The sequence below is a fragment of the Rhinolophus sinicus genome, linkage group LG15 (assembly GCF_036562045.2).
Source record: "Rhinolophus sinicus isolate RSC01 linkage group LG15, ASM3656204v1, whole genome shotgun sequence".
Taxonomy (NCBI): Eukaryota; Metazoa; Chordata; class Mammalia; order Chiroptera; family Rhinolophidae; genus Rhinolophus; species Rhinolophus sinicus.
Genome location: NC_133764.1, coordinates 38,951,942 through 38,976,696, shown reverse-complemented (window position 1 = coordinate 38,976,696; position 24,755 = coordinate 38,951,942). Strand labels below are relative to the sequence as shown.

At 55.9% G+C, this 24,755-nt stretch overlaps 1 protein-coding gene across 5 annotated transcripts in view; it reads left to right on the top strand.

Annotated features, from left to right (window-relative positions):
• RBFOX3 (RNA binding fox-1 homolog 3) overlaps positions 1-24,755 on the top strand; it is a 362,884-nt gene that overhangs the window by 75,648 nt on the left and 262,481 nt on the right. For all 5 annotated transcript variants that reach the window (XR_012492320.1, XR_012492319.1, XR_012492317.1 and 2 more), the window contains exon 2: positions 12,918-13,071. The gene's annotated coding sequence lies outside the window, so the exon portion shown is untranslated. The remainder of the gene's footprint in view (positions 1-12,917; positions 13,072-24,755) is intronic.

Sequence of the window (24,755 nt, the reverse complement as noted above, 5' to 3'; positions counted from 1 at the left end):
TACAGGTTCCAACTCGTGGCTGTTGATGATGGGAAGTCGGCAGAGGGGACTCAGAAACACGAGTGGCCTGTTCCCAGTGGGTCCAGCTTCCTGAAGCTGTGGGACGTCTCTGTTCTCTGGTAGCCGTGAGGAATGGCCTGAGTGCTGCAGAGGCCAGAGAGTCTTCTGATGGCAGCGGATGAAGCGCCCAGGACCTTCCAGCACCAGGTGGAGGTGTGGCGGGGTGGCCGGAGCCCACCCACTTGACTGGCGAGCCTGTCTTCAGAGCAAGTCGCGTGGGCCAGGGTGTGTTGCTACCCACCCTCCTGTGCATTTAGTGGCTCGGAGGAAGACAGCACCTTGAGGTTTGACCCAGTTCTCGTTGTGGTCATAACCATGGAAGACTGACCTGTGAGCCCTCCGCACTAGGCCTAAGTAGGAGTGATTTACAGCAAGTGGATGGTGTCCACTCCCAATGGGCCTGCAGGAAAGGGCTGTGGTGCCCCTGTCACAGTCCTGATCGCCTCTTAGCAACAGTTTCCACGACAAATTTTCATTCTTCGCACCATCCGAGAGTCCACTCCCCAGAGATTATGAAAATTGTTACCTTGCATTCCAAGTAAACAGACAGACACACACAGGTAGACAGACAGATTGCTGCATTGGCGCCTGCATTTCCAGGCCATGGACAGCCGACCTGAACTCCCACAGTGGTCAGTGCTCTGCCTGGGCTGTGAGCTGTGATGTCACTTCCTGTTTCCAATGAGGACACGGGCTGTTGGCAGGGAAGTGAGGCTTCACGTGATCCGCTTGCAGAAGCCTTTCCTTCGGCTTTTAGGAGCGACATAACCAGCAGTCCCAGAATGTCTGATATAAAGGAGGAGGGAGAGGGGGAAATGGAAGGGCAGAGGGTCTCAGCGATTCCTGCCTAACAGACTATCTCCAAGTCCATTGCTTAAACAACTCTTCTTTCTTTTTATTGCTCACAAGTCTGTGGGTAGTGGGGGGTCAGCTGATGGTGGCTGGGCGCCCTTGTGGGTCTGCAGATTGACGCGGTGGCTCTGCTCCAGGCTGAGTTGAGCTGGGGCCACTCTGCCTTCCATCCCCGTCCTGGGACCGAGAGCCCACCCGTGGCAACAGCAGAGGCACAGGAGAACTGGTAGGAAGATGCAAGGCTGCCTTTGGCCTCGGCTTGGACATGGCTTTCCATCTCTTCTGCCCCATCCTATTGGCCAAACAAGTCACAGGCTCACACGAGTATAGGGTGGCAAACAGGACCCCACCTCTTCAGGAGGAAGAACTGCAACGTCAATTGGTGAAGAATGTGAAGCTCGGGAGGCAGAGTCCATACTCCAGACCATGGGCAGCTGAGCCCACCATAGCTGGCGAGGAGATGATGGTCGCCACCGTATGTTTGGTGCTTTCCACGGACCGTCACCAGACTAAGCAGTCGGTGAACACGATCTTATTTGTTCCTTATAGTAACCCAATATGACAGTTACTATTACCCCACTTTATAGGTGAGCAAAATGGGGTTGAGAAAGGTTATGTAATTTGCCCAGGGACAATGCCAGGGGAGCCAGGATTTCATTTCAGTCGAGGTTTGTGTGACTCCCAAGGCCGGATGTTGTACCTTTTAGTCTTTGCAGCGCCACAGTCCAGGCCTTGCCACTGTCCTGGGCCTTCTCCTCCCCTCACTTTGTGGGTGGGTGGATGGCCAGATGGCAGATGGGCAGGTGGGCGGGTGACCTTAGCCTCTTTCTGATGTGTCCTCCTAGTTTCACCAAGCCTGGCTGTGCCTGGGAGATTTCCTGTCCTCTGGAGCTTCCCATGAGCCAGATCTCATCTGCTGGGTTATAAGAATGCCACCCCAAGGAGCTCAGAAGGAAAACATGGTCCTAGGAAGGCAGATGTGGCCAGGATCCCTCAGGGAGAGCAGACTGGAGGTCATAGCAGCGTCCCAGTCGGCCTGGGCTGGTGTAGAGGCGCCGTCTCTGTCAGACCGTGGCCTGTCCCTCACGCCCAGAAGACAGGGCAGGAGTTGGGCACCGGAAGCAGAATGGGAGGGGGGAGCAGGTTGTGGTGGCCTTTGCTTCCCGTCCTGCCCCTTTCCCGTCCACTCTTGTCTGTTCTTCATTGTCAACAGTTGTCCTAGTCGTGACCCTTCTGAGCCCTCCCAGGCGTAACATCTGCTGCTTCCGGTGTGGGGGGGGGCAGACCAAGACCAGGGTCTGGTCACTCCCAGAGGGAGGGGGGGCCTCGGAGTCGTGCAGGCACCTCTCTGGACCTGGGCATGTCTGGGCAGATGCTGGGTGTTTGGTGGCTGATGGGGTGCCACTGTGCTCCAGAGGGGCATGAGCAGCAGCAGGTGTGCCACACCTCTGCGTGCCACCAGCGCTGTGTGCAGTGTGTGCACCCCACCTGGCACTAAGCAGTGGAGACCAGGCCTGCTTCCAGTGCCTGCTCCATGCGCGCAAGGCGGCCAGTGGGGGGCCAGCACCCGCCTCCTCCCGTTCTCTTCTCGCTGCAGGAGAGCTGATGGCTGTGGCCTTCCTGCCACTGCTGATGGAAGCCCCCAGGGCAGGGCTCCCAGCCCCGAGTGTGGGACGCACGTGGTATCTGGTATCGTTACACTGATTATTGCTTCTTCCCAGACATACTGACTGGGCTTCTGTCGCTGAGTCTGGCCAATCAAAAGACTAGCCGGCTGGTCGGCCGCCTTAGGGACCCGAGAGCAGCCTGACTCAAGATCCATCGTCAGTCCAGGAGCTGGGTTTCTTTTTTAATTTAAAAATTCAGAGTAATTTACGTACTGTGAGATGTATAGGTCTTACTAGAGTTCAAGGAGCGTTGACAAATGTATGTACCTGTATAACCATCACCTAAATTGAGATACAGAACTTCCCATTTTTCCAGAAAGTTTCTTGTTTTGGCATGGGGGTGCTGAAGCACCTGGGTCGGGTGATGCGGGGTAGGCAGGTGAACCAGGACGTAAGCTTCGATCTGAGCAGGGCTCTCATGATGGCCTTGACCGTCGCAGGCCTGAGAGAGCCCAGCTCCTGGGAGTCCACGGCCTGGCTGGGAGGGGCAGGCAGCCAGGGGAGGAGTCCGAGGCGGAACGGGCTGGGCCGGGTCATGGGCTCAGCCCCCTCCTTCACGCAGGCCGGACTCAGGTCACCAGGAGATGTCCATGACCTTCCACGTGACAAGGGCTGTCCTGGAGCGCTCCCAGGCCTGGTGGGGGGCAGATAGGCATCCCGGTTCCCGTGACAGTCTGTGAGCACCTGAGACCGTGCGTGGGAGGGACTGCTGCCCTGCCATGGGTAGGGTTAGGTGTCCTGCCAAGAATCCTTCTGTTCGTGGCTTCGGCCTTCCGCCCCCTTGCTGCAGTCTGTCCCAGTTTGCCTGCTGCGCTGGGGAGATGGGGACAGCTGAGGAGGTGCCCACAGGACCAGGACAGCTTTCTCCCTGTGGCTAGAATTCTCCCGGAGCAGGGCCCTCCAGGGAATTCTCTCAGAATATTTGTGCAAAGCAAATGTCACGGTACCTGGCAATATATATATTTGTAAAACACGTAACTGTTTCTGAGTTGTCTCAGGCTGGAACTGTGGGTGGGTGTGCTCTGTCCAGGGAGGGAGCTGCGGCCCTAGGAAAGGAGCACTAACCCCCCCCAGACACACAGCCAGGCTGTGGGCAGCCCCGGCCCCTGGGTGTGCAGCTGACATGGCAGTCTCAGCTAGTGGGGACCTCGGGTCCAAAAGAGGACCTTGGGCGGAGGCGTCATTCCTGCACCTGTCAAGCCAAGGGGTGGGCCCAGGCCCGCTGGCTTTTATGACCCGGGGCGACAGCTCCCCTCTGACCTTCCAGGGCCCCTCTCATTGCCAGCCCCCGCCCCATCCTGAAAAGCCAGTCCTGGCGAAAGGAGAGGGAACGGGAGGCTTCTCTAGTCTCACCCCCTCCGTTTCTCTCCACTTCCCAAAATTAGAAGCCTACTAAGGTCAGTCCCCTCCATTCGTGATGACAAGCCAGTGTTGGGAAAATGGTGGCTGTTCAACGTCAAAATCCTGTAACCAAATGCCGTGTGTCGCCGTGCACACACCAGCACGGGACATACATGGGAACAGCTTCTGATCGTGGCTGCTCTGCTACCAGCGCTGCCCAGGCTGCTTGACCCGCCCTGAGTGCCTCCCACCCAGCCCCCTCCCACCCCTCCCCAGCTCCCTGCACTGGGCCCCACACTCTTGCTCCCGCCTGCACCCCCTGTGACCCTCCCCACCTTTCTACACCCCCGTTATCCTGCCGGCCCCGTGCCTAGTTTCCAGGTGTCTCCACCCTGTGTCCCCCCTTACCTCCCTGCAACGTGTCCCCTTTGCCCCCCTCACCTTTCTGCCCCCAACACTGCCTGCCTCCTGTACCCCTGCTCCCATCTCCCTGCCCCCATTCCTCTCCTCTACGGTCCTGCACCCTCTTCCCAGTCACCCTCCCTGCATCTCCACCCCCTGCGCCCTCTTCGTCCCCTCGCTGCACCACTTCTCTCCCTCCCCTGGTACTCTGACACAGGTACGCCTCTCTGAAGCTTTGGATTTCCCATGACCTCCCTTTGTCCCACCCCCAGTGGTGTTGGTGGCCCCTTCCCATGGCCCCTCTGGGGAGGCTTCCCTGAGGCCTCCTGCCTCAGCCCATGGGGTTCCCGCATCTGAGCCCCCTCCTGTGTATCTGCTTTGCTCTTTTGGCTCCTTCAAGCCTCTGCTCTGCTGTTATTGCTTCAGAAAGTGGGTCACACCCCAGCCCACTTCTGCCCTTCCTGTGTCCACAGCGCTCTGCGTGTCCCCTCTTTAGTGCCAAACAGAGTGTCTTGTAATTACCTGTTCAAAGCATGGCAGTGCGTGCCCATGCTCCCGCCAGGCCCGAGTGCTTTGCAGGTGAGGACCAAAAGGTGGCGCCCTCACCCCCTGTGTGCTGGGGGTAGTTCCCTTCATGGCTGCTCCTGACGAAGGAGACGCTAGGCAACTTGCCCTGGGCCTCCCAGGCAGGGGGGCAAGGTGGGGGGACAGTCGGCCTCACCCTGGCGACACCTCCATCAGCCTGCTAGCTTCCCCACTGGACTCGGAGCTGCTGAGGGCCCACGTCGGGCATGCCCTTGGTTCCCACCACTATGTAGCATGCCGTGGCACAGGCTCTCCAGGTTAGTTGCTATCTGGAGGCAGCATGATGGCCGCTTGGGCCTCCTCCAGACTCTTCCCCAGGTTTAGGAGGGTGGGAAGAGCCCCTGGGTCACCTCCAGAGTCTTCTCTCTCTGCTCAGCTTCCCCCCCAACCCGGCTGTGCTCTCCTTCATGCCAAGGGGCCCTGCTGCCCGGGATTGCTTGTCCACCAGGTAACCTGGGCACCAGGTGAGACTCGGGGTTTTGGCCTTTCCGTTCATTCATTCACTCAGTCATCCATTCATCTAGCAAACATCTGAGAGCCTCACACACGTCACGTGCTGGCTTTCCAGTGGTGAATAAAACATATTTCCCAGCGCTCATGGACCATGGTCGAGTGAGGAAACAAATTCAAATATAATTACACTTTGCAACAAGCACCATGAAGGAGAACAGGCAGCCACGGCAGAAAGTGACAGGGGACTCGGGTGGGGATCACGTGAGATTGGGTGGTCACGGAAAGCATCTCATCAGAAGCAGCGAGTGAGAAGGTCTCATCTAGATGGGAGGGTCCCTTAGAGGCGTCTGATCCTTCCTTCTGGAAACAGCCTCCGTGGGCTTCTGTGGGGTTTGCCCGTCTCGTCTTCCTTCTCTTTGGGGCTCCCCTGGTTCGTCTTCCCAGGTTTCTCTCTCGCCCACTGACTCCTGCTGTGGCCCAGGTGTCCTTGTCACCTGTTCTTTGCTCTCATTTCAGCTCCTTACTTGTCTTATCCATGCACGTGGCTTCAGCCACTGTGTATGTGTATATTTTTTATAATCCCTGCATTAATTATCTATTGCCCTGTAATAAGTCACACCAAAATGTAGTGCCTTCAAACAACAATTATTTCCTAGCTTATAGTTTCTGGGGTTCAGGCATCCGGGAGCGGCGTAGTTGGGTGCTCGTGGCCAGGGTCTTTCCAGAGGTCGAGTCAGCACATCACATGCCCAGAGGGCGCACTCACACGGCTGGTGGCTGGAGGCCCGAGTTCCTTGTGTGTGGACCTCTCCTTCGGCTGCCTGAGTATTCTCGTGACATGGTGGTCAGCTTCTCCCCGAGTGAGGGAGCAAGGCCGAGCCGCGGTGTCTTGTATGACCGAAGCTCAGCGTCGATGCACCGTCCCTTCTTCCGCATTGCGGGGGTTACACAGACCAGCCCTGCTGTAACATGGGAGGGGCTTATGCATGGGGCCATTGCACAGGGTCATAGCGGCCATTGGAGGCGGGCTGCCACAGTCCCCAAGCCTTAGGTCCTAGCACCCAGCCACCCACCAAACATCCCCCAGACGTCCCAGCGGCGCTCTGGGAGTAATGTGCAAATCTGAACTCAACCCCACCAGCCTTGAAAAATTGTGTTATGTACTTGTTCATACCCAGAAGTGTACAGAATAACAGTGGGCTGAATAATATAATAAACCACATTGTCAGGCCAGCTGAGGCCGCCATCGCGCCTTCCCTGAGTCGTGTCCATCACTCACCCATCTCCGCCGACCCTTTTCTGGGTCTTCATTTCTCACTGGCTCGCTGGGGGCAGCCTCCCAAACCAACGAGATTCCTGCCTTGGTCTTCACCCCCACTCTGTCCACCTCGGCAGCAGAGCACTTTCCTGACACAATCCTGCACAGTGTCCTCCCTTCACGCCTGCAGGTGGCCTTTGCAAACCCTTGGCATGGCATTTCAGGTGCTACGTGGTCTGATTCCTGACTTCCCGGGTATCCGGCCGCAGACCTCCTGCTCCGTGGTTTGCATTCCCCGGAAGACAGGCCACCTGCCCCTCCGGCCCGGCTCTGGACCTGCTGCCTCCTCCTTTCCCTCCTGGAGTCTTAAGACTCACTCCGGGCCGGTCACCTCCTCTGGGAAGCCCTTGCTTCTCCAGATGAGTTTCCACACATCCTCCGCCCGGCTCTCTCATCGGTACTTCATCTGTTCCTTCTGTCCCTCAGACATGTGGAGCCAGCCCCTGTCATGGGGCAGGCACTGTTCTAGATGCCGAGAACACGGCCCTGAGCAACAGTGAGGTCTGCCCCATCGAGCCTGCCAGCTCGTGCGAGCCTGTGTCCCATGTCCGCTGGGATTTTCAGTTCACGTGTCCTCTCTCCCTCTGCACTGCGAGCCCCTTGGGGACAGGCCCATGTTGTGTTCTTCTCTGTCCCCAGCATAGCGGGGACTCGATGGGTGTTCAGTGCAGGAAAGGTGCTTTCTGGACGGGCCCTGGAGTCCCTGCGTGTCTGAAGCAGGCCTGGTTAACCATTTGGCCACTGATTTCCTAGACACGGAACAGGGTGGTTTGGTGAGGGGGGCAGGGAAGTGGGCAGGCAAGCCCGAGAACTCTGTGGGTCATGCCCTTGGCAGGTCTGTCTCATCAGGAGCCATAGCTGGGCTGGAATTCTCCTGTGCTTGGGGAACATTTCTGGTTTGGGGCCTGGAGTCCCTCAGCCACTGGTCCCAGCCTCACAGCAGGGGTTCTGGGCTCCCAGCTTGAGCCTGGCTGTCACTAGGGTCACACAGCGTCCAGCCTTTCCTCCGGAAACTGCTTTCCCCGACCTTGGGGAAAATTGCTTCCCAAATTATACCCCTCCATTCGAGAGCTTTCAACACAGAGCAGAGGACACGTAAATTACATAAGGCCCTTCCCATCGTGTTAGATATGGTGAATAATGTAGCAGTTCAACAATACCTAAAGGTACGCTGTATTATTAAAACTCACCAGTATTAAAAAAAGAAGAAGCACAGCTGCAGTAAAATTGTCACAGACTCCCACCAGATGCCAGAATAATAAAACCCAAATTATTTTTGCTAGAGTCAAGATTCATAAGGCATGAGGGGAGTCAGGAACGAAGCTGGTTTTACAAGAGTGGTTGAAAAATGGGAGGAGGAGGTTCATTTATTCAGAATATTACATATTCCTATAATCTTTACTACTGGAATGAAACGCTATGTGCTGGTTAAAGAAATAGCAAGTTTCACTTTTGAGTCCCATTTGAAACTCCAATTTGGTTGTTGGCTTATGTTTTGGGGCAGCAGAGACTGAAGCAGAATCAGGGTGATGGGAAACTGAGGAGAAGATGCCAGCTTCCCTGACAGGTGCCCAGAGAGGACTGAAGACTGGAGATGGGGGAAGGGGTGTTGGCACACAGGAAGTTGCGGGTTTCAGAGGAAAAGGCGAAAAACAGTGCCTTGCTGAACTGGGAGGCAGGGTCAGTGAGGACTCCGTGTCCTAATGGTGTGGTTCCCGGGGTGAGCACCTGTGTTGGCGTTGGACAGCTTGATGGATCTGAAAAATGAGTAGCACGTCCTTGCATTATTCGGCATTTTTCCGTTTTATTGTGATGTAATCGACATCTAACTGTGTATTAGTTTAAAGTGTACAACGTAAGGATGTGATTGACATATGTATATATTACGAAATGACCACCACAACAGATCTAGTTAACATACGTCCCCTCACAGTTACAGTTCTTTTTCTTGTGATGAGAACTGTTAAGATCTACTCTTTTTTTTATTTTATTGTTTATTGGGGTGACAGTGGTTAATAACATATATAAGTTTCAAGTGAGCAATCCTATAATGCATCCTCTGTAGACTGCATCGTGTGCTCACCACTCGAGGTCTGGTCTCCCTCCGTCACCATATGTTTGACCCGTTTTAGCCTCTTCATCTTCCCGCCACCTCCCCTTCCTCTCCGGTGACTGCCTACGGTGTCTGTGTCTATAAGCTTGTTTTGTTTGTTCCTTTGTTGCCTTCAGTTTTCCATCCCACATATGAGTGAAGTCATACGGTTCTTGTCTTTTTCCATCTGACTTATTTCACTTAGAATGACACTCTCAAGATCCATCCATGTTGTCCCAAATGGCAGTGTTTCCTCCTTTCTTATGGCCGAGTAATAGTCTGTTGTATGTACATGTCACGTTCTTATCCAATGATCCATCGAAAGACACTGGGTTGTGTCCATGTCTTGGCCACCGTGAATGATGCTGCAGCAAACATAGGGGTACTTATATCTTTGCTAACGTGTTTTTCAATTTTTTGGTAGACACCCAGAAGAGGGATTGCTGGGTCATCTGGTAGCTCTGTTCTCAATTTTCTGGAGGAATCTCTATACTGTTTTCCATAGAGGCTGCACCAGTTTACACCCCCACCAGCCGTGTGCGAGGGGTCCCTTTTCCCCACAACCCTCCAACACTTGTTAGTCCTTGTGTTATTGACAGCAGACATTCTAACAGGTGTGACGTGGTAAGATCTACTCTTAATAACTTTCAGGTATTCAGTACGGGGTTATTAACGACAATCACCGTACATGGGGTGTTGTACATCACACCCCAGGACTTACTCATCTTCTAACTGGAAGTTTGGACTTTTTGACCCTTCTCACCCATTTCCCCCACGCCCACTCCTGCCTCTGGTAACCGCCAGTGTGTTCTCTGTTTCTGGGGAAAATCCTTGCCACTACTCTGAATTTCTTTCACTTTCTGCCAGGCAGAACTGGAGGACAGAAAGGTTCTCGCTGCACTGAAATGAATCAGCAAAGGTGTGCTGGGGGGAGGAAGGCCCATTTCTAAGATGTGTAAGTTGAGTCCCCTGGGATTTCTCAGATGCCATTTCTTGAGTCCCTTTGGAATTAAACAAGAATGTAGGCACCTCTCTAGCGATATTAGTACTTTCATTAAAACAAATAAAATGTGACAAAAACCCAAAGCTTGACTTCTGAAGATTTCTGAGGCCTTTGGGAATTTTAATGATACACGTTACTGGACTACGTACTGCTCACCCAGACTTGACTTCCTTCTCCTTCATTTCTTTGTTCATTTAACAAATGTCGGCTGAGTACCTACTATGTGCCGTGCGGTGCTGGGTGCTGGGAGCACAGTGGTGAGAGCAGAGACCAACATGGGTCCACCCTCGTGGGACTAAGCTTAGTCTTGTTTCCCTGCTGCTGCTGCTGATTCCCAGGTTCTCCTCCCCCTTCCTCCCTCTTTGTTCCGTCTTCTCTGTCATTGCTCTCCCTACCCTTCCCTTCCCCCTTCCCCTCCCCCCTCCTGGACCAGCACCTCCTCAGGACAGAGTGAGCCCTGTAGGGGGCAGACGCCAGGGACACTCAGAGACAAGGGAGGGACCCACTGCTCAGTCCCTGGCAGAGCTGGAGGTGGGGTAACTGCTGGTCAGGAAGGCTAGGCTTTGAGGGGGCCAGAGGGGCCTCGTCACCCACAGAGGTCTGTTTTGGCAGGAGACTGTTGGGGCCTGTGCCTGTTTGTATGTTGGCTTATTTTTTTTGCAGAAGACACATATTAGGAGTCCAGGTGTTTATTTGTCCATCTTCTTTCCCCAGTGGCAAGAATCTGACAGGACGCCTCTGGGGCTGGCGCACCAAGGCTGCTGCAGCTTCCCGCCTCCTTGGGAGCAGAGCCGGGAGCTGGGCTGGCTCAGCAGCGCCTGGGCGGGAGTGGCCTGACTGGGCCGTGGGCCATGGAGCCGAGCTGACAGCTGAGATGTCGGTGGGAACGGCTCTTTCCTGTTCTCTGCTGAGACCCCTCCCACCCACGACGCTTGCCCGTGGCTGGACCACAACTGGCATTCCCATCTCCAGGCCCTCCTCCAGAGTCACATCCTTCCAGTACCACTCCCCTGTCCAGCCTTCCTGGGACACTTATGCTTCTGTGGACTCCCAAATTATTTTGAGGGCTCCCATGGCTAAAGTGAGTGAGCGGGTCCCAGAGCTTGAAGGTCAACAGCTGGAGGCTGCCTGCGTGCGTCCTGTGAGGGGCTACCTGCTCATCAAAGCTGGAACGTGGGGCGCTGTCCGAGGCACATTGAGGGGGCGTAATAAATGGTTTGGTTTGAAGCGTGAGGAAGAAGGCGTCCCTCCCACGAGCACCCCACCCCTTCGCTGCCGGCTGGACCGCAGGTTGTTATCTTGGCCTTGGGCCTGACATTCTGTGTGGCTCTGCTGCCTCCATCTGGAGCCGGCTCCCCTCCCGCCCCGTCCCTTAGGCAGGAGGGCTGCGGGGCTGGGGTGGGGGCGGGGAGCCTGGTGGGCTGGGCCCCTGCTGTCAGGGTTTCCTTTTCTTCCCCCCCCTATGGTGGAGCCAACCTTGGGGGCTCTGAGAGGGGTTTCGGGGTTTCATCGTTTGGCCTTCTCCTCCCACTCCAGTCCCTTCCCCAGGCATCCCGGGAGCCCTTGGGAGCCCTGCGTTCCAGAAACCCCTGCAGCGGGTGTGGGGGCGGCGCGGGGGCCACGGACCCGGTTCTGAGCTGTGGGTGATGGATGGTGCGTCCTACTGCCGAGTAAGGAAAAATGTGCCATTGCAACCGGGGACAAGCTGTTAAATAATCGCCCATTCAGCTCGGGTGGAGGAAAACAAAACGAAGCTTGGCTGATCAATCGATGGGGCTGAGAGGGAGGCCAGGAGGGGGCGCAGGGCTAGTAACCCTCGCCCCCATCATGGTCTCGGGGCGTCAGGGGCCCCACATCCCCACCTGTAAACACAGTGCTGCACGACCAGCAAAGTGAAATGACCTCTGGGTGAGCATGGCTTCAGAGGTGATGCTGTGGACTTGGGGGGCCTGGGGCACCCAGCTCGGCCTGTGGGAGGGGGGATGTGAAAGGATTCGCTCTGGAGAAGGTGGCTTGGTTGCAGGAGTCGGAGGTGACGCTCAGTGTGCGGGGATGGGCGGCGTTGGAGGCATCTGTGCTGCCTGTGCTGCCTTCTTGCCTCCCTGTCGGTGCGTCCTTTCCTTTGTCACTTTCCTTCCTGGGTGTAGGTGCCAGGGATGCTGGACTGGGTGCCTGGTTGGGCACCATCCACATCTCCACGTGCCTCCTGTCCCAGCAGCTCTAGGGCAATGAATTCCAGCCCTTGCCTCTGTCCTGAGAATCCCGCATTTCGTTCTAAGAAAAGCCCGCCTACCTGCCTTCTGCCCGGTCAGCTTGGGTCACCCCCTAGAGCACCCCCACTTCGGCCCCTCCAGCTCCTTCCTGCCCGAGTCCCTGCACCGGCCCCTCCGGCAGCCACCTCTCATGGCAGTTAGCCCACACTGTAGGACAGTCCGGTCACACACTGCTTTCCCATTGGAAAGTGGCCTCGCGGAGCTCGGGGCCATTTGCGTCCCCTCGGATACCCAGCTCCTGGCACTGCACATGGCACAAATGGTCACTGAAAGGGCAGCGGTGCCCAGGCATTCCTCTGCGGTTAGTGATATTCTGTGAGGTTGGCGCTGCCATTTGGGATGTGGGTAGTGCTCTTAAGTAACTGGATTTTAGGAAAAGAAACTAAGTGCTATTTTTTTCTTTTTCTTTTTTTAAAGCTCTGTTGTGAGACTTCTGGGGACATGTCAATGGGAGCCTTTCCACTGGTCGGGGGAGGGTGTAGCTCCTGCACTCCCCGGCCAACCTGACCTCGTGACTCTGCCCCACAGCCAGTGTCTCAGGGCTGATCAGTGCACCTCTGAAAGGGTCTTTGTGTCCCACCTGCCTGATGGCACATGCACTGGGTTGGAGTAAATTGGCGTGAGCAGGAGGGGGTGTGAGACAGGATGGCACAGTGAGAATTGTGGGGGTCGGGGCATCACAGCAGGAGAGCAGGCGAGAGCCAGCCCGCACAGGGCTGCTGGCAGGAGGGTCCTAATGATTTGTTTTCCACAAGGTTCGTCTTGCTTTGAAGTTGCCCTCTCTTGTTTATTAACACCAATGTTTGTTTTCTACCAAAAAATGGATGTTTGCTTCAAAGGCAGTTAAAATATTTCCTTTCTTTTCCTTCAGGTTGAAGGAAACTTCCTTCTGTCTCTGAGACCCTGAAGCTTTTTCTCACTGATACTCACCCGTCCCAGCAACCCTCCACCCCGAGGAAGTTCCAGCAAGAACCCTAGTAGAGCCTCCTAGCTACAGGAAAACACACCTCACCTGCCTCCACCAGGTAAGACTGCGCCGCCCGCCACAGCCGTCCTTGGAGTTTGCATTTGTGTTGGAGAAACATTTCACTGTGGAGATTTTATTTTATGCAAGGGACTTGCAGGGGCGTCCTGCTTTGTCAGTTTACAGATCATGATGTCTTCTGTGGCTCCAGGGAGTAGGACGGGAGAATTGGATCCTCTGGAATTCATTGGGTGGCTATGCTCTGTGCCCTGAAATCCATCAGCCTGGCTGCGGAAGAGTTAAGCTCGGGAGGGAGGGTGGACAGGGCGTAGTGTCCACTGTCTGGGGCCAGCACAAAATGCCAGAGGCCAAGGTGAGGCCTGGTCTTCCCCCGCACAGTGGGCTCAGATTTCCCTGAGGCCCAGTGAGTGGCTCTAATGCCTTCATCTGGCTCAGAGGGGCCCAGCACCCGCCCCATCCCCACCTCGAGTGGATGGGCTGCACTTCCCCTCTGGCACTAGCCACCCTGAGTTACCGGCAGACGTCCGAGGCTTAGGGCCCATCTGCCTGAGACTGCCCCGTGTCAGATGCCAGCCACAAGTCTTGGGGGCCACTTGCACTTCTGACTGACTGGCTGTAAATTCAAGGATTCTTATGACCCCTCAAAGAACGCCTTGTAGTACCTAGGAAAGCACTACACTTAATGATTCTGGTTTCATTACAACACGCGCACGTAGGACGAGGTCTGGAAGGGCCACGGATTGCAGCTTCTGCGCCCTCTCCCTATAGCGTTAGGACAGGTCACCATCCCAGCACATCCACTGTCCAGCAGCCACTAAGCTCCTGAGCTTTGGGTGTCGAGTTTTATTGGGGTCGTATTATGTCACGGGCTACGTGACTGGACTCAGTCTCCAGCCCCTCCCATCCCTTGAGTTGGGGGAGGGGAAGGTTCCAGCCTTCTAGTCGCTGCATTACCCCGGCCTGGGAACCATCTGAGGGTCCACCTGAGCCACCGGTCAGCACAAAGTCAGGTGTGATCAAGGGGACTTGTGAATAACAAGAGACACTTGTGGGAAGCAGAGGTTTCAGAGGCGACCTCCCAGGGACCTGGGACAGAAACCAGACAAACTCGTTCTTACCCACCGTGGAGTGCGGTGCAGCACACTCCCTGCTGTGAAAGCACAGGGTGGTAGGAGAGGGGAACCCGGTGACTGCAGCCGGCTTGCGTGGTGGCCCCTTTTCCCGCTGAGCAAATGACGCCAGCAGGAATTCTGGGCAGAGTGAGTACAGTACAGGCTGGTCTCTTCTTGTCCTGAGAAGATGCCCCCAGAATCCGTGGAGTCCGAGTTTGTACCTGACACTGGTGCGTCTTTTCTTTTGATGATGGAAGCAGGGTGTCGTCCCTGCCTCAGGGCATTCGTTCAGGGGTGCTCTTCTTGCCATGGGCTTGAGGGACACTGAATGGTCTGCGTCAGTCATGCCACCTGACGTTTGACGTGGGAGCCCTGGTGTGGGGGCTGGAGACGCAGCGGAATCCAAGCCCAGTCCCTCCCTCGTTGTTTCTGCTTGAGCGGCCGTGGAGGATAAACGAAGGCCCCCTTACACTCGCGTCAGGGTGACATGGCTGAGAGGAAAAGTGGAGTGGGCAGAGGCGATGGAGAATGTGGAGTAGGCTGGCCACGCTGGGCGGCCACGCAGGCCCAGGGTGCTGAGAATGTGAGCGGAGCCTGCGGGGAGGAGGGGCGCACAGGCCTGTGGGAGGAGCAGCCGGAGGGCGGTCCCCCCCACCCGCCCCGTGGCTGAGCAATAGGGAGCGATGGAGGGCCCCCCCACCCCGAGGCCTTGAGGCCAGGCCTGCGGAGTAGGACTTTGTCTCAGGATGGTGGAGCCACCGGTTTGAGTTGCAGGAGGACCATGTGGCCTTCTGTGTGGGGAACAGCGGGGGGAGGGAGGAGGCGGCTGCTCCCCCGGGAGGCGTGACCCCCCGGGAGGCGTGACCCCCCGGGAGGCGTGACCGCTGTAGACCTGGGAGGAGGAAGCGGGGCGTCTGTGGACATGTTTCAGTGACATTTTAAACAACTCCCCTGTACACTGATTTCACCCCATTTCCTAAACCACCAGGGACCCCTTAGAGAACCTGGAAAGGAAGGCCGTGCACCCCCACCTGCATTGGGGCAGCAGCAAGCCCACATGACATTTCAGTCCCGCGGGACCTTCTGAACCCCCCCACTCTGCGGCTCCCCCCAGCGTTGCATAAAACCAGTGCCTGGGTGCTGGCGTCCGCAGCCCCCTTCCCTCTCAGGTGGGCTCTCTGAAGCACCCATACTGGGGCCTGGTTTGGGGCTGACCTCAGTGCAGGCCAAGTGACCCATGGGGTCACATACGTCCCCCTAGATCTCGCGCTCCTGATTCCAAGCAAGAGCATGTGACCCAGCTTCTGGGGGAAGGGCTGCGGAGCTGGACATCCACGGGCAGGTGACCCCTCGGAAGTTGCTTTTCCTTGCTGCTTCTTTAAAGGAGGTTCCGGGTCCAGCTCCCTTTCTGTGGGGTGAGAACCAGCGTCTTCCTCAAAGGGCAAACTCTTGGGGTTATCAAAGCCGAAAGCACCAGGCGGGCTGGTTGGTCCCTGATGGCGGGTCTGGGAAATTCGGGGCTCAGCGGGGTCCTGTGCAAGCTCCTTTGGGCGGCAGCTGCATCTCCCTGCGCGCACTCACTTCCCAGGCCCGTGCTGACAGCAAGGCTTGCTCTGAGATGTGAAACAGGAAACGTGCGCCTTTGAAAGTCTCCCTCCTTCCAGGGGGGCCAAGTCCAGGGTTGAGAAGCATCAAAGGGGAGACCCCACGCCCTGCTGCCCTGAGCAGTTTGAAGCCTACAGAGCAAGTCGGGCTCTGTGTTTCGCCTTGTACTCCCCGTAGGGTCGGCGGGTGGTGGGACTCTGAAGATGGAGGGTTGGTCAGTGTGCCAGCTCCTGACCCCCTGCAGACACCCTCCCACCCCCAGTGGAACCCCCTACTCTTTTCGATGGCACCGGATGCAGGCTTCAGAGGGCTGCCAGCCCCACCTGAGGGGCGCCCCAGTGCGTCCAGCTCTGACGTCTGGGAAGAAAAGCAGGGTGGGAAATCAGACCTCCCCAGCAGTTCCCCTGCCTCGAGCGGACGCCCCCAGACCTCACCAGGAGCAGTGGAGCAGTGGTCACGCCTGCCTCAGCCGCCTTCGCTGGTGGAGTGTGCAGGAGAGCCCGCCCACTTGGGGGTGGAGGTTTGGGGGCTGACAGTGAGGGGGAGGAGCCAGTGTGCGCACACAGGAGCTCCTGCACCTGCCTGCCGTCCAGTGCCGCTCCAAGTGCAGTGTCCCTGGCCAGCACTTCCCGTGAGAGCTTTGGGGTCAGTGACGCATCAACGGTGCAGGGACAAGCCTGCAGGACCTCCTGTTGGTGTGTGGCGCACACACGTGGATTTGGTGTAGCTCCCCTCACTGCAGAGGCGCCCTTGTTGACATGGGGGGGGTCAGGTGGGGGTGGGAAGGGGTCAGAGGAGGGCGTGGAAGGAAGCTGCTTCCTCCCAGTTCATTGCCCCAGCCCTGGCCACTTCCTCTGCCTTGGGAAGGGCCTTCTAAATTAGATCCCATTGGAAAGCTCACCCTTTAAATATGGATTCAACTTGGACTTTATAGTAAATTCTGAGTCCCTGTTAAAAACGTGGATGGAGAATGGAGAATAATCTCAGACAAATCGGTCTGTTGCGGGCAGTGGTGGAGGTCTGGGGCAGATGGGTGCTTCAGAACCACTGGGAGGGGACCCGCGTAGCATCCGCTGGACAAAAACTCATGGAGGGCAACCGGCACTCTTCCCTCCTGGCCCTCCCCTTCCTCCTTCCCCTCCACACCAGGCTGCTGTGCCTGGGGTCACCCGTGCTGTTCCTGCTCCAGATGTCCTTTGGATGGGGGAGCGCCACTGTTCTGCCCTGAGCTCTGGCCCCGCAGAGGGAGAAGGAGAAAGTCCACGCCAGAGTTAATCCTTTTGCCCAAGAAGAAGGGCTTTGGTGGGGCCAGGGGTACTTTTCAGCTAGTTTAAAACTGGCCACCACCAGGGGAGAGCATGTGACCCATGTCAGGGCAGGGTGTGAGTCTGTCGTAACTGCGCAGTGCGCCCACTTCAGGTGGTTGTTCCCCCCCACACACACACGCATTAGAACCTGCCCGGCTACCCTGGCCCCCACTCTTGGGGATGGACCTGCGTAGTACCAGGCGACCGCCCATAAATCATCAAGAATGAGCAAGCTTCCCGCACCATCCATCATGTCCTGTCTCTTGTCTACTTGTTTTTAAAAGCTGTTAAACTGGAATCCATCATGCGGCACCCTTGGGTGGCTGAGCTTAAGCCAAGGCCGCCCACATCAACAATATTGATGCACATGGAGCTTTCCAGAGCATGGAGGTAACAGGCTCCCGGTGGTGGGAGAGGGACAGTGCGGCTTGACCTAGCTACGCCAGAGCTACCGTGTGGCCCCGAAAATAAGGCCTAGCCGGGCAAGCAGTTCTGACGTGTCTTTTGGAGCAAAAATTAATATAAGACTCAGTCTTATTTTACTATAAGACCGGGTCTAATATAATATAATGTAATGTAATGTAATGTAATGTAATGTAATGTAATGTAATGTAATATAATATAATATATAATACTGAATCTTATATAAGACCCGGTCTTAATATTAATTTTTGCTCCAAAAGATGCATTAGAGCCAATTGTCGGGTTAGGTCTTATTTTCCGGGAAACATAATAGGATGTTTCACTGACACTTGCAGCAAACACTTTCCTGCCACACAGGGCAGTCGTGGCTGCTGCTGGGTGGAACAGGTACCACCCACCTGAAAGATGCTGCTGATGCTCCTTCCCTCTCAGAGGGGCAGCCATTTCTCAGAGGGGCACCCCACTTCTCAGGGGGGCACCTACTTCTCAGAGGGGCACCCTACTTCTTGAACTTGATATCTGAATTTGGAGACTGGAGCTTGAACTAGCCTTTGGAAATGTGGGTCCTCCCAGGACCCTCTCGTATTGCTAAATGTATTTAGAAAAGAAGATTCGGGAAGGGTCTCGTGAGCGGCTTTAACCCTTCTGAACATGTCCCACTAGGGCAGGTTCTGGGGACATGCCGACGAGGAAGAAGAAGGAGCAGAACCTGGAACCCTCCTGTTATTGCCCCCTCCACCCCTTCTGTAAGGAAGTGAGGAAGGCCTGGACCCATTTTTGCTGTGGTGGACTCTTCCAGGCTCTTGAACATCCACCTAAATGACCAGTGCTGGGTTTGCGTCCAAGCCTTCTGTCTCTCCCAGACAGATGTCACAAACCTCGGTGGCATTGGTGATATTTTGTCCCATCTGCTTTTGGCTTCTCTGCTATGCGTTTCTTTGCCCCGTTATTTGTTGGGTGAAGGATAAAACTGCTTGTTGGCACTGGTGTGACATTTCTGCAAAACTAGGAGAGCGGGCCAGTGTTTGTTTCTTGGTGCCTTTTGAGCTCTGTGAGTGAGCGGTCCTGAGGCTCAGAGGGTCGGGGAGGGCGCTGTCAGCACATTCCCCTCGGAGCTGGAGCGGCCCAATTAGAGCACATTAGTCACTCAGTGTGTTAAAGCATTAAGAACAATTAAGGGTGAGAAGAGTTTCCAGATGTAGCTTCAGTGCTGGAACTGGAAGCTCTGTTGGCTGCTCCCCAGATGGAAACAGTGTGAGAAGAGTCAGGCAGGAATCGGCAGCATCTCCTCGGAGCGCCTGGTCCTCGGGCCTCCATGGCTCAGCACCACCGGCACCACCGGGCAGGCGCTGCGATGGTGAACCTGGGGGCGGGGCTCCAAATTCAGGTGCTCTGTGGGAGTGTCTGGGCCGCTGCAACAAAGGTACCTGGGCCAGGGGCCTAAAACAGATGTATTCTCTCATGGAAGCCTGAAACCAAGGTGTCAACAGGGCCACACTCTGTGTCCCAGACTCTGGGGTCACTGCGATCCGTCCCGTCTGCTTCATCATCACACGCCTTCTCCCGTCTGTCCCTGTGTCCTCACATGGTTCCCCCTCTTTGTGGGTCTGTGTCCAGATCTCCCTAAGGACATCAGCCATGGCATGAGGGCCCACCTGCTGTAGTAGGACCTCATCTTAACTGGGTGACATCTGCAAAGACCCTAAGTCCAAGTAAGGTCACAGTCACAGGTTCAGGGGAGTTAGGATTTCAACATGTGCTTTTGGGGGACACAATTCTACCTACTCGATCCTTCAAGACGACTGGAGAGAAAGATGAATCGAAGGGACTGAGACCTCTGCATGCTCCCCCGTTGCTCATCTCAAGGTGTTACCCCTCCCCCATGGTACTGGTTTCACCCAGACACTGGGATGCTCTGTCCAACTGCTGTGGGTCATTCTTAAGACAATGAGAAGCATGTAGCTCTAGGCCGATCAGGAACTGAGGGCCCAACGGCTGGAGCTGTCAGAGCAGGCAGAGCTTTTCATTGGCTGAGATCCTTTCTCATGTCCCGTCCTGCCGTTCCACTGTTGAGATGGGTCTTGAGAGCACACTAAGAATTAAAAAGCCAGACCCCAGATCTAAACCTAAAAATAGACAGTTGGTGCTGCTAGCCTGTGCACACTTTTGTTCCCCCCATTGGGAAGGGAGGTGTTTCAGAGCAGCCAGTGGGTGGGCGGGCCAGCGAGGGTCTCTGGAGGGCTGGAGAGGCCGGAAAGAAGGGACTGGAAGCAAAAGAGCAGGCCTGCAAAGCGGATGGAGAGAGACCTCCAGGGAGGGCAGTGGAGGGTACGTATGTGGTCAGGGCACTTGGGGGTCCTGGAAGTTGGACATGTGGTGTGTCTGGAGGGAGAGGAGGCCAGCCGGACAGGAGGCATCCATCAAGCTGACAGTGGGGGAGTGAGCCCAGAACTGGGGGGGGCCCCAGGATACGAGAAAGAGGAGCAAGTGGTACTACCAGGGACAGGAGTTGAGGCAGAAGCGTCCTGGGTCCAAGTTGCTCTGAAGTTTGCAGATACAAAAGTCAGCTGTGTGTGAGCTGGCCTCCTGGGCAAAATGTTCCGTCTTCACATTGAAACCATCCATCTTCCTGTGAGATTCTGAGCCGTGGCCGACGAGGGCCTGGTCGTTCGGCCCGGAGCCCGGGCCAGTAAGTGATTGTCACCACCCTCAGCAGCAGGTAGGTGCCCGGAGGGGAAGGAGGGACCAGCTTCATGCTTCAGGCTGTGTTGACACACGTGTGCTCCCTCGTATCCAGTCACTGCGGGACTAGTGACTTACAGGAGACATCCTGGGCCAAGAAATAGGGGCGTCACCCAGCGGGTGATGCTGGTCTCTCTGGTCTCGGCCACATGGCGCCCCCTGAGCCCCTCCGTCCAATTCCACAGCGTCTTCATTTTGATTGTCTGTGTGGACACCCGGCCGGGAGGTGAGCTCCCACTCAGAGGGCGAGTGGATGAGCAAGGGTTTTTAGGGATTGACAGCAAATTATGGTTTTTATCCGATTTGCAAGGGTGCAGTAAGAATTCCCAGGCGTAGTACTTTCAAAGACATCTGTGTTCTGTGGGCAAAGAAAAGAAGTGTCAGCAAATGCCTCAGGAATAAAAATTAATTTAGAAGTAGAGGTCAAGACAAGCCTAACTATGTTTTGCCTCTGTGTGTGCGCATGTGTGCGTGTGTGCTCGCGTGTGCATGTGTGTGTGCATGTGTGTGCTCACGTGTGCACACGCAGACGTGGAGATGGAACAGAGTCCTTTTTCTCTTTTTCCTCGGGGTCACCTTTTGAGTGACCTTGTGTCTGAGTGGCTGGGCCTGCAGCTGCCAGTGGGGGTAAGACAGGGTGTCAGCAGCCGGAGGACCTGGGAGCAGCCCTCAGCCCAACCCAAGTTCACCAGAGATCAGATAACGCTTTCAGACAGCTTCACATGTCTGGGGACCCAGGCATGTGCCTGCCATGTCTGAAGTAGGGTGAAAGCTTGGGGACTATCAGCTGACATGGGATGACGTGTACGTGCGTGCTGTCGTAGCCAAGATCCTTGTCTCCAGGTGACATGTACTGTCCCTGGGAATCCTCCTAGCGGCCCTCAGCTGGGTTCCATGAGGAATGAGCGCTAGATGACTGATAAGCCCACGGCCATGCACAGTGGCTCTCTGGGGACAATACGGTCACGACACGTGTCTCCTGTGATGCAGTTCAGAGCTACTCAGACTGAGGCCTGCAGACCAGAGCCTCCTGTGAGCTGCTGCCCTCCCCACCCCCCCCATCCCTGTAAGATGACAGAGAAGCTGAGAGGAAGCACTTAGGGTCTTTTATAGCAATTTTGTAGCAAAAGAGTAATTTTCTATCTGTTGAATCTAATAGTAGGAAATTGGAGTTTGTATTTTGTATGTCTTTTTAATTCCGTTTTCTAGTAATTCCTTTTGTATAGCTTTTCTTATTTTTGAAAAACAAAAATAGAAGTCTGCAATGAACTGGAAATCAAACAATGAACGCTTCAGCACAGTTAGAGAAGCACGTGGCAAGTACGCACCTGTCAGATTCCCAGGCGCTGAGGCTCAGCTAAGCCCCGCCGTGGACCCGGCACCCAGAATAGGTCCCGGTTGGAGAGTGTGCCTTGGTGACGCTCGATGTCTGAGCGGCTCTAGTCTGCCGGACAGAAGTGCATGTCCTCAGTCCTGGAGGCTGTGCGGCCGTGTCAGGGTGGCTCAGGGCTGCTCCTCCCCAGGCGTCTGTCCTTGGCGTGTAGACGGCGTCTCCTCCGTGTCCTACACAGTCGTCCCTCTGCGTGTCTGTGTTCTAATCTCTTCTCATGAGGACACCAGTCAGACTGGGTTACACCCCCTTCCCCCCACCACATTTAACCTTGATCCCCTCTTTCCAAACACAGCCGCCTTCTGAGGTCCTGGAGGTTAGGACTCCAGCACCTGAATTTCGAGGGGACACAATTCAGCCCATAACAGAAGGGTACGTAGGAATTCTTTCTACTATTTTTGCAATTTCTTGTGAGTCTTAAGTGATTTCAAAATGAGAACTTTGTTTTCTAAAGGATGACACCGCCCCCTCCCAAAACAACATGGCCACTGTGGTTTGTCGGCGGGTCCCACAGGCAAGCCCATCTTCCGGGGTTTGGCTGAAGGGATGCCCTCCCCCCATTTTCTGTCCTCTGGTCTGTCCCTCCAAGTCTGCAGGGGCCGCTGGAAGGCGTGAAGCAGGCAGGGGGCTCCTCGTCCACATTCTGCACTCATTTCCTCTTGGGTCCCTGTCTCGGCCTGTCTCCTTTCCCATCTTGGATTTCCCAAGGGCACACATAGGTTTCCCAAGGGCACACATAGTAGGTTTCCTAGGACGTCCCTGATGCAATGTCCTGGACAGTGCTTCGGCTGTCTCTCCTGACACGCTGTCCCTTAGCTCTGGGAACACTGACTCACTGGTCACATGTGGCCCTTGGGGTGTGATTTAGGGACAAGCCAGCGGGGCCGTGTTAGCACAGCTCGCTCTGCGGCAGACCCTGTCCGCGAGGACGGGTGTGACATCGCTTGCGGACGGCATTCAGAGTACAGAGAACTTTCAGACAACGGTCGTCCTTTAAGTGCTGTGATCAGCCGAGCCGTTATAGGTCTGTGTGTCTTCCCTTCCGTCGTGCCCTTTGGAGTTGAGGGAGTGGACGCTCGCATGCCCAGTGCTAGGGGGACCTGCCCGCCACCCAGAGCAAATGGTACCTGCGCCCCGTGTGACCAGAGGTGGCGTTAAAGGTTGTCTCTTGTTTATGTCATCGGACCAGTCATTACTCAAGACCATTCTGTTGCTCGAAAAGTTCCCAGGGCAAGGACAGAATGATTTTTAAATTACTCAGTATTTCACCCAGCCCCGTACTCCTTGCGAAATGCTTGGTTGTCTCTCCCTGGGCACTTAGGCTGAGCATTGCACTCCGACCAGCGTGCTAACAGCCCCCACTTTCCAGGCCTCAGAGCACGGGCCCCTCCACGGGCACTATGCTTCCTTCCCGGCCCTCAGAGCGAGGGATGTGTGGACTCCCGACCCACCTCAGGTGCAGGTGGAAATGCTAAGGCGTTTTTGCTGGGGCGGCAAAAGGCTCATTTTGCCTGTGTGGGAAGACATCAAGTCTGGTGAATTTTTCTGTTTCTGAGTCTAAAGGGAGGCCTGGTTATAATTTTTCTCAGCGTGGTGGTGCATCCCAGAGCCAGAGCAGACGCCCGTGTGCAGGAGGCTGTGCTCAGGCGAAGGGAGATTCAACGGCTCGCCTTGGATGATGGCGGGCACACAGCCTTGCACTGGATGTGTGACTTTTCCCTCTGAAGACTCCAAAAGATCAGGAGTAGGACGCCTGCGCCCCTGAAAGACCGGGCGTCTGTCGCCAGAAGGCTCCAGAGGAAGCAGGACATTTCACTGAAGTCTTGTTTGTCATCTTAAAAATTCATGCAAACCTTACGTCTTACCCACACTCTGCTTGTGCTGGTTATAACAAAACAGCCCCATTTCCCCAAAATACCTTTGCTAAAAGGGCTTAGAAAAAGCACATACTTTACCCAGCTACCCCCATGTCAGCTTTATGTCCCTGAGGGGCGTAAGAGGGGGGGCAAGGCGGGTCCCTGGTTTGAGAAGCCCTCGTGGGGATGTGGGGGGAGGGATTCTAACATGAGATGCACGTGTGGTAGTGGCTGGATTGGGCCAGATGAATTTTAATGCCATCTGCTGTGAAATTGGATGAGACTGTATATAATGCTGTGACATTTCACAGAGGCCCAGTAGCCTAGAGGTGACGCGCCAAGTGGAGTTCCCCTGTCCCCCACCAGCCTGCCACGTGTGCTGGTAGCCATCTCTCCTCTTTCCTCTCTGTCTGGTAGGGTGGGTCCATGCCTGCTGACCACTGGGGGTGGGCTGCTGTCTCAGGACCCTGCAGGTGGCCTGGGACACTGGTTATCTGTGAGGCTTGCCAGTTAGACCCCTGGGTCTCAGCTGGGGGCAACTGTGCCCTGTAGGGGACTTTGGCAATGTCAGGAGACATTTTTGATTGTCACCACGGCAGCTGCTACCAGCACCTAGAGGGCAGAGAGATCAGCGAAGCTGCTTAATATCCAGCAGAGCACAGGACGGCCCTGGGGCCACCAGCAGAGAATGTCCCGGTGCAGGAGTGCCCAGTGCTGCGTTGGGGTTGGGAACCCCTGGCTTAGATGCTGAGCTGGGGTTGGGACCAGGCCCTGTGGGTTGGGGTGGTCATGGCCCTTGGAGCTTTAGGTCCCGCAGGGCAGCCATCCAAGGGGTGTCCTGTGTCTCCAGCAAGAAGGGACGCAGGGTACAAAGGTTCTGCGGGGGAAGCTGTGGGTGCTGGCTGGGGAGATGGCACTGTGCCCTATCCCGGGAATGGAGAAGGCCCTCCTGCTGGTCCCCAAGCCTGTGGCACCTCGGTGCCCGATGAGTGGGACTGAGCTGGGGAAGGAGGACAGCCGCCCCGAGACCTCGCTGGAGGTCTGTCCCCAGGGACACTTACAAGGCCTCAGTGGAGGGAAACACCGGATTCTGAACAAAGACGTTGATGAGCAGTTAAACTGGAACACGGGAAACAAACGTGCCAGCTCCGCACCTGGCACAGGACAGGCCCCGGCTGACAATCCATTGGCTGCTGCCGACTGCGGCCACAGAGCAGGGGGTGAGAGTGATGCGTGAACAGATGTCACAGCCACCTTCACCGCTGGGGCACTGCCAAGAGCCGAAGCCG